At 42.6% G+C, this 19241-nt stretch overlaps 1 protein-coding gene across 4 annotated transcripts in view; it reads right to left on the bottom strand.

Annotated features, from left to right (window-relative positions):
* The window catches only part of RALY (RALY heterogeneous nuclear ribonucleoprotein), a 93431-nt gene that overhangs the window by 34975 nt on the left and 39215 nt on the right, over positions 1 to 19241 (bottom strand). For 3 of the 4 annotated variants that reach the window (XM_084888584.1, XM_084888587.1, XM_084888585.1), the window contains exon 2: positions 14378 to 14464. The exons of the other annotated variant lie outside the window; for it this stretch is intronic. The gene's annotated coding sequence lies outside the window, so the exon portion shown is untranslated. The remainder of the gene's footprint in view (positions 1 to 14377; positions 14465 to 19241) is intronic. 4 annotated transcript variants of the gene reach the window in all.

The following is a 19241-nucleotide window of genomic DNA, read 5'->3' as shown; positions in this document are numbered from 1 at the left end:
CTTTCATCCTGATACCTCAGCATGACAAAAAGCATCTCTCAAAAACAAACAAAACACACACACACACACACACAAAACAAACAAAAAAACAAAAAAAAACAAAGCAGAGAATACTTTTGTTGCTGGTGAAATCAAGGATTAGCATAATTTTAAAACACAAAGAGGCCCATCAAGAGTGCTAATGTTGCTAAGTTTGTGCAAGAAGCAAAGATCACAGGGAATTGAAGAGGAAGGAAAACTGTTGTTGATTTGGGTAAACAAAAAGCAGTTAGCCAGTGACAGCATTTCAGAGGCAGTGATATATGAACAAGCAAAGATGCTGCATAATGACCTGAAAGATACCCCTGGAATGAATGCTGAAAGTGATTCCTTTAAGGTCAGCAAGGGGTGGTTTGATAAGCTTAGGAAAAGTGTTTATTTATAGATTAAACAGTACATTAGACATGTACTGTATAGAAAGGTTAAAATGGAATCATTTGGGGGTCTGGATTGGATTAATTCAATTTACATTCTTTCTAATAGGAAAAATGATTCAATTTTCAAATAAAACACTTCCACAGAGTGTTGATTTTCCACAGAGTGAAAGGGAGAGGGATAGAAAGCTAGAAACATCGATGAGAGAGAAACATCGATCAGCTGCCAACTGCCTCCTGCACACTCCCTACCGGGGATGTGCCCACAACCAATGTACATGCCCTTGACCGGAATCGAACCTGGGACCTTTCAGTTCGCAGGCCAACGCTCTATCCACTGAGCCAAACCAGTTTCGGCTAAAACACTTCTTAAACAGCCTTCAAGAACCAATTAAGTTCAAGAACTGAGGTACACCCTGGCTGGTTTGCTCAGTGGGTAGAGCATAGACCTGCGGACTGGAGGATCCCGGGATGGATTCCAAGCAAGGGCTGTGGGCTCTATCATCAGTAGGGGGCATGCAGGAGACATGAGAGACATTATCTCTCATCAATGTTTCTATCTCCCTCTCTCCCTCTCTGAAATAAAAACATTAAAATAAAACAAAACAGAACCGAGTTACCGCTGTATATCCTTTCTACATGCTTCTCTAGAGAAGCTGGGGCTGAGTTCAAAGACAAGCCTGGATATAGACTGGAGGTTAAGAACAAGTTGCCAGTTCAAGTATGAGGAGGACAGCATGAACAAGAGTGAGCAATTTACAGACATGTTGCCTTTGCAAAGGGTAGTTTAAAGATCCTGGACAGAATAAAACAGTAAATTCACATGACAAAATCCAAATAAAATGCTAATGTAAGGGCAGGGGAAAGAGGGCCACTGAATGTGAGCTCAGTTTATGGATCAAAACTTGACTCCCTTTAGCTGGACATTAAAGAGAGTAGTAGCATGAATAAAATGAGGAGCCAGAGAATAGGAGACAAAGAAAATCAAGTTCTGCACTGATTAGATAAGTGGCCTTGGGCAAGTCACTTGTCCTTCCGGGTTTTTTTTATATTGGGGGCTGAACTAAAAGACCTTCAAAAACTTCTGTAGCTTTGACCTTCCAGAAATCACTCTATTACCAGGTCGTGTGTACAAATTTGAGTGTGGGATATGCTAATGCTGTGATTAAGCAAAGAAGCCTGGGAAAACAAAACTCAACTTCTGTGCTGTGTGACAGAAGTCCTGGGCACAGGGGAAGGGAAAGATAACTGAGAGAGGAAGAGGAAATTGAAGAAATTAAATGGGGCTCAAGTTAATCTTGGGTAAAAGCCAGAAGACATCAGGGAGGTAAAGGAAGAGAGGCTGAAGCAAGATGGCATCAGTCCTGACCTTGCCACAAACTTGCTATGTAGCCGTGGGTGGGTATCCTCACCTCCTTTTCTCACGGGCCAAAAGGAACTCAAGGGCCCTGTAAGTTCTGGCCTCAGCTGCCCCCTCTCCAACCTTACCTCCTGCTTCTTTCCCCCTCAGGGCACTGCTCAGACTTCAAGTTTTTTGTGCCCCCCCCCCCCCACCACCACCCCCACCACAAACACACTCTGGCCTTGAGGCCTTTTCACCTGCTCTTCTCTCAGCTGGACATAATCTTCCTCCTCAGAACAGCCAGTCCCTGGCCACTTTTTAACCCTCTATCCCCGCTTATCGTTCATTGCAACATCTATGGAATGACATAATAAATGATATAACTGATGTACTCATTTTCTGACTCCCACTACAAGAATTTCCATAAAGGCAGTCTGCTTTGTTCATCACTTTAACGCAGCTCCAAGAGTGATAGCAGGCATTTGTTGAATGGTCCCTAAGATCACTTCCAATTCTAATGCTGTGATTTGGGGACTTGTGGAACTGAGAAGTTCAAGCCCAGGTGAGCATAGGCTAAACCTGTTCTTTTGGCTCCAATTTTTGATATTTGCTTTGCTTCAGTGATCTTCAAAAATGATCTCCAAATGTAACACATACATCCTAACACACATGCACAAATAGACAAATACATATCACTTAATTCAAGAATCATTATCTCATGTTATGTGTGAAGCACAATATACATCACTAATTCCTTAAAAGCCTGGAATGTTAGGCCTAACAGTTTAGCCCTAACTTCCTTTGATAACTTTCATCCTAATCACACTCCATTCCTGAAATCCTATACTCTTGCCACACTGAACTGTTTACCTTTCTCTAAGACACACGTGCAAGCTTCTGTGCCTTTGTCTTCACTGGGTCTCTTTGCTTGGAAACTACAGATTACCCTTCACAATTGCCAAATAAATACCTCATCTTTGAAGTCTAACTCGAATACCACCTCTTCTGTGAAGCCTTCCTTGATCTCCCAGGAAGTTAGTGTCCCCCTCTTCTCCATGTTCCCAAAACACTACATGTTTCCATAATACTGCCCACCACTGTCGTCTACTTATTTCACCTGCCTGTCTTCCTTGATCAACGTGGCTTCAAAGACCATGACTGTGTGTTTACCTTCTCCTTACTCCTAAGTACCTACCCGTGGTGTGTGGCACAAATGTTTATCAAATTGGAATGTTTATCAGTTAAGAATGCTTCCTAATCTTCATTGGCAGATTTGATCAGGTTGTTAGATCTCCCTTCATATTATCCAAAACAGTTGGTTTCCCTAATATTTTTATCTAATAATATGAACTCCTATGGAACTAAAAACCTGAGGAAGAGGGGGAGAGGCTGGAATGAATGAAGAGAAATAGTCTTTGCAGAGCCTTAAAAGTCATGCAAAGGGGATTGGATTTATTCTAGAAGTTTTATAAGCAGGGAAGTGGTAGGAATAAGATCTGTATCTTAAAACCTATGGAGAGAGAAAGGAAGTTATATTTTAGGAACACAGACTGGAGATGGGGAGATGAATTAGTTGACAATTAAAATAGTCCAAGAGAGAGATGATTAAGATCTGGCCTGGGGTAATAACAGTGGGGATGAGGGGCAGAAAGTTTGGAGATAAAACCATATAATGAAAAAGCAGTACCTACTTTACCTGAGTAGAACTCTGTGCTCAAAACAAAAACAAACTTCCTCCACAAGTAACTATGAAACCACTTTTCATCTAAGACGATCCTGAGAATAACTAGAGGCAGGAAAAAAACACCTCTTTGACCTGAGAAGAAGCAAGTCTAGGATTAACAAAAGCCAAACTTCAGGCCAGTGAGCAGAGCTGCAGGAGAGCTCAATATCTTACTGATGGCTGCTACCTGCAGAAGTTTTAGCAAAGAAGTTGGGACTCTACAACTGAGCAGAAAGGTAATTTCCTGGGCTGGGCCTGTTCTAGCTCTTTAACATAATAGGCTCTGATCACTTTCAATAGGACATGTTAAAGAAAAGTACCCAATCCTAACTGGTTTGGCTCAGTGGATAGAGGATAGGCCTTTGGACTCAAGGGTCCCAGGTTCAATTCTGATCAAGGTCATGTACCTTGGTTGCAGGCACATCCCCAGTAGGGGGTCTGCAGGAGGCGGCTGATTGATGTTTCTCTCTCATGGGTATTTCTAACTTTCTATCTCTCCTCTCCCTTCCCTCTGTAAAAAATCAATAAAAAAATATTAAAAAAATAAATAAAAGTAAGCAAAACTCGGAAGTAAGGCTAAAAATTATTGTGTGATCTTTTAAAGTCATGTTAGAACATTTTAAAATATGTACCTAAGAGTCATCTGACACAACTGGGGTATGGAAGTTTGTTTGACTTATACTGTTCACAAATGGTTAAAGACCAAGTGTTTAAAAACTGTAAAGTTAGAGGTTAATGTGTAGAAAACTGAGATGGTGCACTTTTTTTAAAGCAGAGAGGATAACACCAAAGGTTCATTTCATTAGGACATTAATCAATGTTAGGTCTAATTTAGCAATTTAATTTCAGCAATCCTTTTTCCACCAACAACATAAATCTAGTTTCTCAGCTATTCTCTTTCTGCTGTTTCCCACATTAATGAATTAAACAAAACTTGAAACATGCTCACCATTGTATAAGAATTACTCCCATCCATAGGCTTGCCTACTTCACAGGAACCAGATGCCAGGAGGCAAGAGAAGCCTGACAGCCAAGCACAGGATGTTAGTGAAATGGAACAGGTGGTCACTTACGAACAGGGCACCAGACTAAGAGTCAGAAGACCTACCACTAATTCACTGTATAACCTTAGACATTTTTTACTGCCCCCTTGCTGAATCTCAATTTCAGTCATAACGTGGGAAAATTGGTCTGCGTGTTGGTGAGGGTCCTGGGAACCCGGGGTTTAAGGCAGGGGCTATTTTTGGTGAGGGTAAGGGGAAAGCTGAACAGGTTCAAACATCACAGCACTTCCCTACCCCACTTCAAACAGAGCAGCTGTTTGTTTGTTTGGTTAATCCTCACAACAGGATACTTTCTCTGTTGCTTTTTGGAATGGAAGGGAGGGAGGGAGAGAAACAGAGAAACATCGATGTGATTGTCCCCAAGTCCTCCCTGCCTGCCATGTAAGTCACATTCAGCAGTCTTATTATTTGCCCTTTTCCTCTTGATGGAAGTAACTGACCAGGTATTAAACCAGCAATTTAGGTATGTGCCTTGACCAGTATCAAACCCTCAACTTTTTGATGTGTGGGACAATGCTCCAACTGACCAAGCCACCCCTCCACGGCAGAGCTCTAGTTGTGTGTTTTTGTTTTTTATTTTGTTTTGTTTGTTGTTGTTTTATTGATGTCAGAGAGAAGGGAGAGGGAGATAGAAACATCAAGGATGAGGGCAGTGTGGCTCAGTGGTTGAGCATTAGCCTTGGAACCAAGAGGTCACGGTTCCATTCCAGGTCAGGGCACTTGCCTAAGTTGTGGCTCAATCCCCAGTAGGGGCATGCAGGAAGGCAGCTGATCTGTGATTCTAACTCATCATTGATGCTTCTCTCTCTCTCTCTCCCTCTGCCTTCCTTATTTATTTTTTAACTAAGGGAGATAATAAATTTAAAGTACCTATTACAATACCTGCACATGGCAGGTGGGCATTCAATAAATGTTACTTCCATCAAGAGGGAAGAGGCAAACTGCACGACTACTAAATGTGACTCACATGACAGGTAGAGAGGACGTGGGGACAAACCCCAGCCAGCTGCCGATCAGAACTACGAGTGGCTCAGAATGGAAATGGGCTGATTTGGAGAGTCTGTTGTGCTCTTCTAAGAGCATCTGGATCCTGTTCCAGCCAAAGCAAATCAAACAGGAGTGCTTATGGAGCACTTGTTTCTAAAACAAGTTCGGGCTGTGTTATTGACACACACCACAGGGGAATTGAGAAGGCTGTTGGCAGCGATGTTAAGAAAGCTGACATGCTTTCAGTTCCTATCTTTGCTAGTACATTTGTGTGGGCACAACTGACCTTGGCTCCAGAGGAGAGGAAAACCCTGGACTAAGACACAATAAAACCTAAGTTTTGGTCTGAGCTCGACCCTGAGCAGATTACTTCACCTCTCTGGTGTTTCGTGTTTTTTTTTTCTTTCTTCCTCCACATAATAATTCTCTATGTGCCTGCTCTATTATCAATATCCTAATTTTCAGATGATGATACTATAGCTCAGAGAGATTAAGTTAGTACTGGCAGAAATTTGAATTCAAGGTCTGCTGTCAAAGCCTGTAGTCTTTCTACTCTGCTGCATAAATAAGTGGATTGAACCAGGTGGACCAAGGTATTTCTCAACTTGAAAACTTACGATCTTTGTGGCCTGAAATTGTGGTTTCAGAGCATTCTAAATACTCCAGGGCTAGATAAAGCCTGGCTGGTTAAGGAACCTTTCTCATATGAATGATACACTCAACATCAGCAAAAACTAGGTACAAGCAATTTAAGAGCCTGAAGAGAGTGGACAGTGACATTTTAGAAAACCCTGAAGAGGCCCTTGGAGAATATGTCACCTGATGGAGACTATATTATATTGATAGAAGAAGATAAGGAGGCTGCAGAAAGAGAAATAGCTTGACTGGGAACACCCAGAAAGTGGGAAATGGAGCACAAACAAGGTTCTATGCTTCATGGTCTCTTTGGCCCCTTGAGCATGGCTCTTCCACAAAATACCATGTGTGGGCACACATGTACAGTGTGATTGAAACTTCATGGCCCATGCTCAGAAGTCCATTTTCGGCTCTCAAAAGAAATTTCAATCATTGTACTGTTGATATTTGGCTCTTGACTAATGAGTTTGCCAACCACTGGCCTAGGCTATTCTCATCTTCTCTTTGATATTTCTTTTCCAAGTGCTGGGTGACAGGCATTCATTACTCCAGCAGCGGACTCCCAGACACTTCCAACACCTTCTCTTTGTAGATAAGGGCTCTTTCTTTTTAACTGTCCCTGGTGTGGCCTAAGCAGGACTGAGGCTAAGGCTTCTCCTTTGGCCTCCACTTGACTTTTTTTTTTCCTTTTAATTCTTTGATGCCTTTGAACCACAGACCAATATGCCTTTAATATATTTTTATTGATTTCAGAGAGGAAGGAAGAGGGAGAGAGAGAGAGAAACATCAATGATGAGAGAGAATCATTGATTGACTGCCTACTGCACACACTCCCTCCCCCCACTGGGGATCGAGCCACAGCCTGGGCATGTGCTCTTGGCCAGAATCAAACCTGGGGCCCTTCAGCGTTCAGGCCAACGCTCCATCCATTGAGCTAAACCAGCCAGGGCCCAATATGCCTTTAAAGGCACAGAACTGGAAGGGACATCAGCAATTATAGATCAACTTGTTACCTCATTCCCTCTTTTTAGAGCTGAGGAAACTGGCCTAAAGATATTAAATGCTTTCCCAAGGCTGAGTTAGTAGAACAGGGTTAAAAGCCTGGATTGTAATATGTCCTGCTACAATCTGTCAATGAACACATGGTATCAGAATTTACTTCAATGGCCGGATTCAACAACACGCCAGGCCACGCATTTTTTCATCAACTCCTGTTAGCATCACAATAACCACATAGGGAAAAACACACAATAACCACACAGGAAAAAAAACACAATAACCACACAAGCATTATTGTCCCCATTGTGCAGATGAGACAACTACAGCTCAGAGGGATTAGTCACACAGGAAATAGATGCCAAAGCAAGGACTCAAACCTTTGGCTCAAGACCTCCTCTCTTTCCCCAGTATCATATGGCCTAAGGTTTTTATTTATTTTTTATTTTTATTTTTTTTTAAAGTGATAGTGTTTTCCTTTTAATATTTTATTGATTTTTTACAGAGAGGAAGAGAGAGGGATAGAGAGTTAGAAACATCGATGAGAGAGAATCATGGATCAGCTGCCTCTTGCACACACCCCACTGGGGATGTGCCCCCAACCAAGGTACATGCCCTTGCCCAGAATCAAACCCAGGACCTTTCAGTCTGCAGGCTGACTCTCTATCCACTGAGCCAAACCGATTTCGGCATGGCCTAAGGTTTTTAAAACTATAAGCAATGGTGGAAAAGACACATTTAATTAATTTCCCAAAAGGTCAGTTATACTATAGGTAACTTTTATCCCTTGACCTATGCACTTATTATCATAACTCTCTTTTTTTTTAAATATACTTTATTGATTTTTTACAGAGAGGAAGGGAGAGAGATAGAGAGCTAGAAACGTCGATGAGAGAGAAACATCACCAGCTGCCTCTTGCACACCCCCTACCGGGGATGTGCCCGCAACCAATGTGCATGCCCTTGACCGGAATCGATCCTGGGACCTTTCAGTCCCCAGACCGAAGCTCTACCACTGAGCCAAACCGGTTTCGGCTATTATCATAACTCTTGACTAATATACAAATTGGGAAAATGGAGAGGGGGATGAGGATAAGGGAGGTGAGTGGAGACTCAGATAATACAAAATGACAGATAATTCAAAAGAAGCAATTTTTGCTTTTGTGTTAACATGGTATTCTGTAGGATAGTTTTACTTTTCTACATTTGCCCATCATAAAATCATAAGTCCTGTTTATTCGTGTCCTACTCTTCTCTGGGTTCTAACACTTTAGGCTCAGGACTCTGCTTCTCTGCCACAGACAACATTCTCAGAACTGCCCTCTGATTGCTGACCTATAGGACCTATCAGTACCTCTTCTCTCGGGCCTGATGCTCCAACAGGACAGAAAAATCCTCTTCAGTTTTAATAAAAACTGGCAAAGGAAGGAGGGAGACACAGGGCCCAAGGGGGCCCAGAGCCCTTTGCACAACATTCCTTCCCCATAAGTGATCTGGGCTTTATTGCTTTACTGTGACAGCAACCTTCAAGAAAGCCAGCTGAGAAACAAAGTAATAAAATGCGGGCAAAATTCCTGGGTGAGGAGAGAACCAGGACAGCTGTTTCTTATATGAGCTACTCTGTCAGATTTTCTCAAATGAATTCTCTTGGGGCCATAGGATGAGTACACTAGCAGGCAATGAACCTCCTGCCTTATTAAGCTACAAGGTCCACTTTGGGCAGACATTCATCCCCACTCCTTGAAGGATGATGAGGCACTGCTACTATGACTCCCAGACCTTCTGACTCTGTCCAGGTCCCTGTCATGATAGTTACTAACATTAATAGTCCTTTAGATTTATATACAGCAGTTATTTGAAATGTGCCTTATACAGTAGGCTGGGTAAAAGCTGCTCATTGTTTATAGATAAGAAAACTAAAGGCCACAAATATGTACCCAGTAAGCTCAGGCATTACTCAGAGCTCTTGCTCCTTCAATGTGACCCTATGGGATCTATACTTAAGACTTATTTCTCTCCCCCTCGCACCCCGCCCAAATATTCCCAAATATTCGGCTATTATCATAACTCTTGACTAATATACAAATTGGGATATTAGTCAAGAGTAAAATCCCAAGTGGCCTTTATTTTACAAAAATACTGCCAAATACTACTTGTACTACATACTATTTAAATGGGGGGGAGGCAAATTCACAAATTATGTACCTTATAAAGTTATTTCTTCTACTTTGAGGCTCTACACATCAGATAGCATCAGTTCCCAAGACTGAATCAGTGAATTCTAAACTCTCTTACGTTAATCTTTCACATTAGGTGGGGTATACATACATACACCAAAGAAGCTTCTGAGTCATGTCACCTGCCCAGGCAGAGGCTTAGATTTTCTATGCTCTTGTGTGGTTTTCCCCCAGTCCATTCTTAATCAATCAGCTAGTCTCTGAAAACCACAACCACAGCCCATAATTTATATATATATATATATATATATATATATATATATATATATATATATATACTTTACCACTGTGAATATAGAAACCACTAAGCCTTATGTCTTTAATGGAATCATATCTCTCCTTTGAATCTTAGTCACTAACAGGCGACACTAGTGTTCTTCTGCAAGGCCTTCAAAACCATCTTGAAGCCTCTGAAGTGGGCAGCTGTCTCCTCCAGCCATGTACCAGGCAAAACCTCCTCGGAAGCCTGGCTCTCCACGTGTCAGCTGCCTTGCTGCTGCACTGCCTCGTCTCCCGCCCAGAGCTCAGGCCTGCCCAGTGCTGGCAGGCAGGCAGGGTCCCGGCTGCTCAGCACGATGGGTTGAGCCCTAGCCCACTCCTTGTTGGGAAGGCATATGCTACAGACCACAGTCTTCCCCACTGTTGCTGTCCAACACCATATAAAAATAAAAAGGATTTACACTATGATCAAGTGGAATTTATTCTAGGAATATAAGGTTGCTTTAATATATATTTAAAAAAAAATCAATGTATTGTCATGTTAGTACAATAAAGGACAAAAACCACACAACAAAATCCAACATCCATACATAATAAAACCTCTCCATAAGCTAGAAATAGAAGGGAACTTAGCCTGATAAAAAAATGATATACAAAATACTTATAGCCAACACCATACTTAATGGGGAAAGACTGAATACTTCTCTCTGAAGTTGGAGAAGTGTCTGTTTTCACCAATTATATCCAACATTGTACTGGAGGTCCTAGCTGGTCCAATCAGCAGAGGGATTTTTTTGTTTGTTTTTAATGGACATAGAGTATGTCATTCTACTTAAAACTCTCCAGGGACTTCCTATTCCACTCAATATAAAACCCTACTTGATCCAGGTCCCTGTATAACCTTGTGACTTCTCCATAATCCACTCATATCTACACCCTTGCTTACTTCATCTCTAGCCACACTGACTTACTTTTATCAAATACAATAAGCATACTCCTGTTTCAGAACCTCTGAACTTGTTGCCTGAAATGTTATTCCCCAAGATATACAGTATGCACAGCTTACTACTTCAGTTACTGCATATTTTTGCACAGATTTTATTTTCTCACAGAAGCCTTCTTTCATCACATGGTCCCTATCCCCTTACCCAGCTTTATATTTCATCATAGTATTCATTTATCTAGTTTCCTTCACAAGAATGTAAACTACCAGAAAGAAGAATATTTTCTTCACTGCCGTATTTCAAACACTTAAAACTATGCCTGGCACATGGTGGAAACTCAATAAATACTCACTGACTGAATGAATGTCTTTAAAAAGAAAATGTTATATAGGAGAAGGAACAAAAGAAAGTGGAAAGAACGACTAGCCCAAGAGGCTGGGAAGGACCAGGGTTTTGGGTCACAGGGAATGAGCCAACATGGGACAGCAGAACAACGTGGTTCTCTGAAGCCAGAGTCTTCCGGATTCTAAGCTTATCTCTCCCAAGAACTGTCTATTGTGTCCCTCTCTAAGTCTCAGTAATTTATAAAATGAGAACATCACCACCTAACTCCTAAGTTGCTATGGAAATGAAATCAATAGTACATAATAGACATTATAATTAACATTTTCTGATACCTCTGGCCTTCAAGAGCAACCTAAAATTACCTTAAAAATTACCACTTACTGAAGCACAGGTATGTCCACAGGGCTGCTGCCCCTAAATTAAATGGCCTCCGTACTCATTTCAGCTTCTTTCTTATTCTTCTTTCACCTCCTCCCTTACTGTTGGTTCTCAGTTCTCACCACTACTAGCTACTGTCAGTAGAGCAGTTCCTCCCTGCTTTTTTATATGCTGCTTTTAATTTTATGGGGGTATAGAAACTAAACTGCTAAACTTGATATAGAAACATGTAACAGTAAGAATAAATTAGCGCTGTGCAAGGGACTAAGGGTGAAAATGACTTGCCTCCTCCTTGTTCTTTAGTTGGGCTCTACAAAATTGAGGATGTCAGATAAATACCCTACTATATGGATATCAGTATTTCATATACTTTTTAATGTGGAATCATTCAAATTTTAAAATAGTCAATGGTGGAACTTCTTCACAGGGTAGTTATTATTAGAACAATAAGATCCAAACTTGGGCCCTGGCTGCTGTGGCTCAGTTGCAACAAAAGGTTGCTAGTTCAATTCTAGGTTAGGCACCTGCCTAGCTTGCCTTGTGTGTGTGTGTGTGTGTGTGGAGGGGGGGGGGAGGGAGGGGGGGAGAGAAAAGAGGGGGGACTGGGAGGAGCAGGAGGCAGCCAATAGATGTTGCGCTCTCACATTGATGTTTCTCTCTTCTCCCTTCCTCTCTCTCTAAAAATCAATAAACTATTTTTAAAAGCAAATAAAGATCCAAACTTGGCAACCAGGACATGAAAAAGCCAGAAGCTATAAAACTTTAGATTAACCAGACAAAAAGATGTGACAAACAAGAGTCTGGAGATTCAGAATAGGAAGGAAGGTTGGCCAACCAAGAGCACCAGGTAGGGGACAGAGCCCTCGGTGCACCCTCAGGCAGACAGAGGGAAGGACAGAATGCCCGTTGTTACACAGTATTAAGAGAGTGGCCTACGTCACTGGCCAAGGGTGAGAAAGAGATGGTGGGAAACACGACCTCTGATAGGTTATGAGGCTACATGCGTAAGTGCCTTTCTCACTAGCAGTTGGGGGGTGGGGAGGGCGGTGCCTGGAACCTAGAGCCAAAATAGGAATATCCTTCCTCTCTGAGATGACAGTAGGGAACAAGGCAAGATATAAGCAGACCTAGTGGTGAGTGCAGACACACGCTGGGAATGAGCTCGTGAAGAGTGCTTTAATATCTGTGCCGGCAGTGGCCTTGGAGCCAGACTGTGTAAGGGCATTTAAACCTGCATTCGGCAACCGACATGCTGCAAATCATGGCTGCTGAGGCTGTCTGGCTTTGTCTCTGTGCCCTGAGATCCCTTCCCTTCTAAAAAGATTGAGCTTTGGGAAGGGCCTGCAGAAGGACAGAAGGACTTGGGAAAAGATTTACAGTGCAGATTTCCAAAGGAAAAACCCTCCCTTTTACCTCCGGGGAACGTAATGGCAAATAGGTCAGGGACTGAGATGTAAGGGACACATGTTTTCTTCCTACTTTCTCTCATTTTGGTCATGCTGCTTTACAATTCACAAAGCTTTCCAACTTGCACTTCTCATTTGATTCTCTCTAACATCCTGCATGGTTAAGTTACACACAATAGACGTGGGCTGTGGGGAGCACTCCAATTTTACAAAGAGAATAATGGAAATTGTCCAAGGGCAGATGTTGAGAAGGTAAAAACCCACGATTCTCAGCTCCAACCCAGCTCTCCAGATTCCTGACTGTTCTGGACCAAGTGTTTATAGGACCCAATGTGTAACAGGTGTTTTCTTTCTTCTGTATTTATCCTAGGCCTCTGCCTGTTTGAAGGGTTCTTCTTATCATTGTTAGCCTCTTATCCCCTCACTAGTAATGCCATTGCTCAGAAGACACCTCCAACTGCTACCTGCCCTGTGGGCCCCCTCAAATAACTAGACTTCCTTTCTGAATCTCTAAGGAGGTCTGTCTTCTTGAACTTACAAGAAAAATCAGTATTCCAGGGAGATTAGCAACACAAAGAAAGCCTGCCAAGTCAGGGAGAACAATGGTATTTACAGTTAGACTGACCCAGGTTCTAACATCAGCTTTTCCCAGGTACAAACCCTAGGCAAATTATTTTAGCTTCCTGAGCTTCCATTCCCTCATCTACAAAATGGGGTTTTGTCTAGAGCAGTGGTCGGCAAACAGCGGCTCTTGAGCCACATGCGGTTCTTTGGCCCCTTGAGTGTTCTAACGCCACTTCTTCAAAACAGACTCGCCCAGGCCCAAAAACGACTTCTGTGCATGGGCCACAAAGTTTCAATCGCACTGTATGTGTGCACCCCCCCACCCCCCGTGCTATTTTGTGGAAGAGCCACACTCAGGGGGCCAAAGAGCCGTATGTGGCTCACAAGCCGAGATTTGCCCACCACTGTCTAATAAATAAGATCCATAACACAATTGGTTCTTAAGACGTTGATTTTCCGCCCTGACCAGTGTGGCCGTCATTCCGGGCAGTGCATGGTTGCTGTGATCCCGGGAAGGGCACATGCCCAGGTTTGGGGCACGATCCTTGGTAGGGGGCATGCAGGAGGCAACCGACTGATGTGTCTCGCACATTATCAATGTTTCTCTCTCCCTTCCTCTCTCTAAAAATCAATAAAAATCTTTAAAAAGGAGAGAGAGATTGATTTCCCTTCCATTTTCACTATCTGCTGTCTTCCCTCTAAGCTTCCCCGGACTTCCCCTTCACACAGCTCTACTCGATCACTCCACCCTCACCACACTGTTCATGATCACACTTTGCAGGGCTGATAAAACTACAGGATTTTCTACAGCTGACTTATAGGCTTGGTAGGGCACGGTCAAGACTGGAATCAGGAAAGTCTCTAAGGGCTACAAGGTCATGTTAAGAGAGCTTGTGGGAACTGCCAGGTTCAGAAGCTGGCGGAAGCCAGAAGGCATTGAATCTGCTTTGCCTTATTCATGGGAAAAGACCATCTCATGACAACTCCAGTAAAGGAAGTTCAGTTTTCCTTTCAATACAGGAGGCCGCCTATGTCAATCTCTTAGACAAGCAATAGGAGAGTGATCGCCTATAAGTTATCTGTAATAAGAGTAAAAATAAGCCCCAAAATAGTTACTCTGTACCTTAGCCCAAGCTTGCCAGAGTTCACCTCACTCACTCAGTCTGCGATTACAGAATCAGCACCAGCTGCCTCTGGGAACAGGGTTCACCTATAACAAACAGAGAGGGAATTCAGTCAGGGTCCTGCTCAGAATTTAGGTAAGTGCAGGCATTCAAAGTCCCTGCCCTCACCCTGGCTGGTGTGGCTCAGTTGGTAGGAGCATCGTCCAGTAAACCAAAGAGCCATGGGTTCGATTCCAAGTTGGGGCATATACCTAGGTTTGATCCACAGCCCTGGTTGGTGGGGCCTGTGTGGAAGGCAACTGATGGATGTCTCTTTCTTTCTCATGCTCTCTCCTCCACTCTCTGAAAATCAATAAAAATATCCTTGGGTGAGGATTAAAATATATAAAATAAACAAAGTCCCTACCCTCACATGTCTTGTATCCTAGCAAAAGATAGGTTAATAATTGAATATATGATTGCAGGTCATGATAAGTGTGATAAAAAAAAAAAAAAAAAAAAAAAAGCCCTAACCAGTTTATTTTGTTCATTAGATTCCACATATAAGTGATATGATCATATGATATTTGTCTTTCTCTGACTGGTTTCCTTTGCTTAGCATAATGACCTCTAGGTCCCTCCAAGTGGTTAATTAGGTCTATTTTAGAAAAAAATGGTCAGGAAAGGCTTCTTCAAGAGTTGATAACTAGACAGAGATCTTAATAAGTATGGGGTAAGATTTGCAAAGCTCTAAGGGATGAGTGTTTAAAAAAAAAAAGGCGGGGGGGGAACCGGTTTGGCTCAGTGGATAGAGCATCGGTCTGAGGACTGAAAGGTCCCAGGTTCGATTCCGGTCAAGGGCATGTACATTGGTTGCGGGCACATCCCCAGTAGGGGATGTGCAAGAGGCAGCTGGTCGATGTTTCTCTCTCATCAATGTTTCTAGCTCTCTATCCCTCTCCCTTTCTCTCTGTAAAAAATAAATAAAATATATTTTTTAGAAAAAGGGGGGGGGATAACAAGTGCAAAGGCCCCGAGGCAATAGGCAAAAATAAGTTTATTATGCTTAAGGAGCAAGTAAGTCAACATAGCTGGAATGCAGTGATGGGAAGAAAGACATACTAGGTACACATGGAGGAATTAATTTTACGTATGAGAAAACAGCTCAGAAAGGACGTCAGTGGCAGAACTGGGAATGGAACTCAGGTCTTTGGAACAACTCTAACTCTGTCTCACTCCTGGACCATGTTGAGAGAGCCTAGAACCAAGCCAGGACAAACTTTTAAGTACTCTGAGATTCCTTAGATAAGCTTCAGGTTTCTCTGATCATCCCCTCCTCTGCTGGGTGAGGATGCTTGAAGAACAGAGAACTCCTATATAAGCATGGAATGTGGAATAAACATGACTTTGGGATAAGGAGAATAGGAGCGCCTGCCAAGCATTGTTGTAAACCCTTTGTATTACAACAGTTTTGTAAGGTTGGTGTGTTGTTATATTTCCCATTTTACTAATGGGGAAACTGAGGTACAGAGGAATTAAATAAATGTGCCCGCCGAAACCGGTTTGGCTCAGTGGATAGAGCGTCGGCCTACACACTGAAAGGTCCCAGGCTTGATTCCGGTCAAGGGCATGTACCTTGGCTGCGGGCACATCACAGGAGGCGGCTGATCAATGTCTCTCTCTCATCGATGTTTCTAATTCTCTGTCCCTCTCCCTACCTCTCTGTAAAAAAATCAATAAAATACATTTAAAAATAGCCGAAACCGGTTTGGCTCAGTGGTAGAGTGTCAGTCTGAGGACTGAAAGGTCCCAGGTTCGATTCTGGTCAAGGGCATGTACCTTGGTTGCGGGCACATCCCCGGTAGGGGATGTGCAAGAGGCAGCTGGTCAATGTTTCTTTCTCATCGACGTTTCTAGCTCTCTATCTCTCTCCCTTCCTCCTCTCTGTAAAATATCAATAAAATATATTTTTTTAAAAAATACACACACACACATATACATAAATAAATAAATAAATAAATAAATAAATAAATAAATAAATGTGCCCAGGTTACAAAGCCAGTACTAGTAGATGGTAGAGTTGGGACATGAATCCAGGAAATCCAGCGTCTGTCTTGCCATTCTAAACACACAATATGCCAATTCTCAAAAGTAAAAGAAGTCAGGAAACATGTTCCCTAGTCCTAGCTGACATGGCTCAAAGACCCCATTTATACCCAAGCCTGAGATCACCTCCATTGACTTGCAGTCCAGGCTTTTTACTGAATACCAGCTGAGTGACTCCTGAGTCCTTCAGCCAATTAGTTCCAGAGGCGTCTCTAATTCTGTAGCTACTGTAATCACAAAGCTCTGGTGACAACCACAAAATTAGTCACTTCGTAGCTACTAACTACTACACATTTTGAAATTAGACTAGGTACTAGGCTAAGCACCTTACATGTACTATCTTGTTTTAGCAAGGGGAAAAGAATTGTTCTAAGACACAGGTAGAGGGATCTGTGAGGGACTCCAGGCGTGAAACAAAGAAGAAAACACATGGAACTGATGAAGCTCTGGAGGCCTGGGTAAAAGAACTAGGGCAGAGGCATTAGGGGATTGGTGGTAAGGGCATAGACTACTAGCACCTTCAATTCAACATGTCAGTAGACTGAACTCGTCACCTGTTTCCCACCTCCATGATTCAGCAAGAGAATAACTATTTTCCAAGTGTTAGACTCCAAACGTTCATGTTCTCCACCTCCTCCTTCCTTCATTCCCCATTCTCACAGCTGCAAAGTCCTTGTGGGTTTTTGTTTGTTTGTTTTTGTCCTGAGAGCTCTGCATCCACACTGTTCTTCATTATTCCCTACAGGGGTCCTCAAACTTTTTAAAGTGGGGGCCAGATCACGGTCCCTCAGAGAGCTGGAGGGCCGGACTATATGAACTACTAATCCCTACTGTAACACCTTGGCTGCGCTCACTGCCCAAAAAACCTGGCGGGCAGGATCAGACTCCCCTGGGGGCTGCATGTGGCCCGCGGGCCGTAGTTTGAAGACCCCTGCCCTACAGTGTCAACTTCTGCTTGGTTCAGGATCTCATTACCTCTTGCCTGCACAGCTAGAGTATTTCTTAAAATGTGCTGACATTACAAAGACAAACTGTTATAGTAGCCTCTTCCCTGGTCCTTATTTCACTAGTCTCCCTTCACTCCTCCTGTTCCAATTCATTGGGCACACCCTGTCAGACTGTTTCTAATACTACTCTCCAGCTCAAAAAAAAAAAAAAAAAAAAAAAAAAAAAAAAAAAAAGTTGTGGCTCCACCCACCTCAGACTCACTCCGTAGGTTTGCCAGGATCAAGTCATCATTTGCCCTACATCTGCCTTGTGCCTTCCAAGCTCTCGTACATTTTTTGTCCATGCCATTGTCTCACCTGGATGCTTGTCTTCGGGCATTTTTAGGGTGCTTTGTACATGTACTATATACTTTGTACATATTTAAATCCTTAATCTTCAAAGCCTAGAAAATCAATGAAGTATCCTAAACCCATTCTCACCACTTTGTCATGTTCTTGAAACATCTCTACATCTGCCTCTGGCCTCACCATTAGCCAAGGCTTCAGAACTATAGTCCCCCTGTACCTTCTTGCTTATAATGATTTGTACTGCTTCCAAAGAATGGAAACCTAGCCAGTTAGGATTTCTATTCTCATTCCTGATTCGTTACTCCTATCTTATACTGGAGCTATCTCTTAACAAGAGACCTGGATTCTAATTTGAGCCTCAGATTCCTCAGCTACAAAATAAGGATACAATTCCCATCCTGCCTATAGTGGAGGGATTTTGTGAGAATCGATGTGGTAATAGAAAGGGGGGAAAGTTAGAATGAAAGACTCCCAGCCAGATCTTTAATAGCTCTTTCTATCAGCTGCAATACAGTGAGGGGGAAAAAATAAAATATATCTTCTATCCAATCAATAAAAAATGTTTCCTGGGCCTAGTTGGCCATGGCCATAGCTCTGGCTTAAGGATACTGAGAGTGCAGGGATGAATAACAGTCCTTATTCTTGAGCTCCTTGCAATTCAGGGTGAGACTGTGTCAACTTCTGGCAAAGAACTACTAACAATATTAGGCGGATCTAACCGTTCAGAGTGCCATAAAAGTAGAGAAAGAAATGTCTGACTGGATGTGGCCCCAGAAGCTTCACAGAAGGAATAAGGACAGGGCTTGGCAAAAGCGACTCAATGACAGAAACTGTTATTCCATTTAAGTACCACAAAGGTATGAATAAGCAGCAATAAAAAGGCATAGGAAAAAGGAAAGGATGTACATTTGCCCTTCCTATCATCTGCCCAAAGCCTTATTTATTCTCATTTATTCCTAATAACCTTTTGAGGTCAGTAGAATTATCCCCATCTTACAGGAGGAAACTGAGTCTTGGAAATAAAGCAACTTGTCTAAAATTACTCTGCTAAGATAGAGAACTTACTGGAACCCAGATCTGACTCCAAAGACTGTGTTTTTTCTATTATATACATTGCACTTTCTCGTGCTCGAAAATAAAGGAGTCCGCACATATCAAAGCAGGCACCAATAATAAAGTTTTAGGAAATGGACCAAATTCTCCCATTTTGTAGTTGATGAAGCAACTGCTAGTTTTGCATGCCTGGGAAAAAGATGGGCAGGGAGGGAATGCAAGTGCATATCAAGTTCCAGCGATGCAGGACCTGACTTCCCAGGCTCTCCCCAGGGGCTCTCAGCTCATTGTTGCAGTAAGAGAAGAGCTGGGCTTTTTACAGAACTGGACACCATGCCCTTAAGGACAAAATATTCTAAGACAATCTAACAAACAGTCAAGAAGTCATGAGAGGTACCTGGGCTAAACCTGATCAAAATACCTTATACTG

Source organism: Pipistrellus hanaki (assembly GCF_964339955.1).
Source record: "Pipistrellus hanaki genome assembly, chromosome: 6".
Lineage (NCBI taxonomy): Eukaryota > Metazoa > Chordata > Mammalia > Chiroptera > Vespertilionidae > Pipistrellus > Pipistrellus hanaki.
The sequence above is the reverse complement of the archived record's forward strand: the minus strand, read 5'-3'. Positions and strand labels throughout refer to the sequence as shown.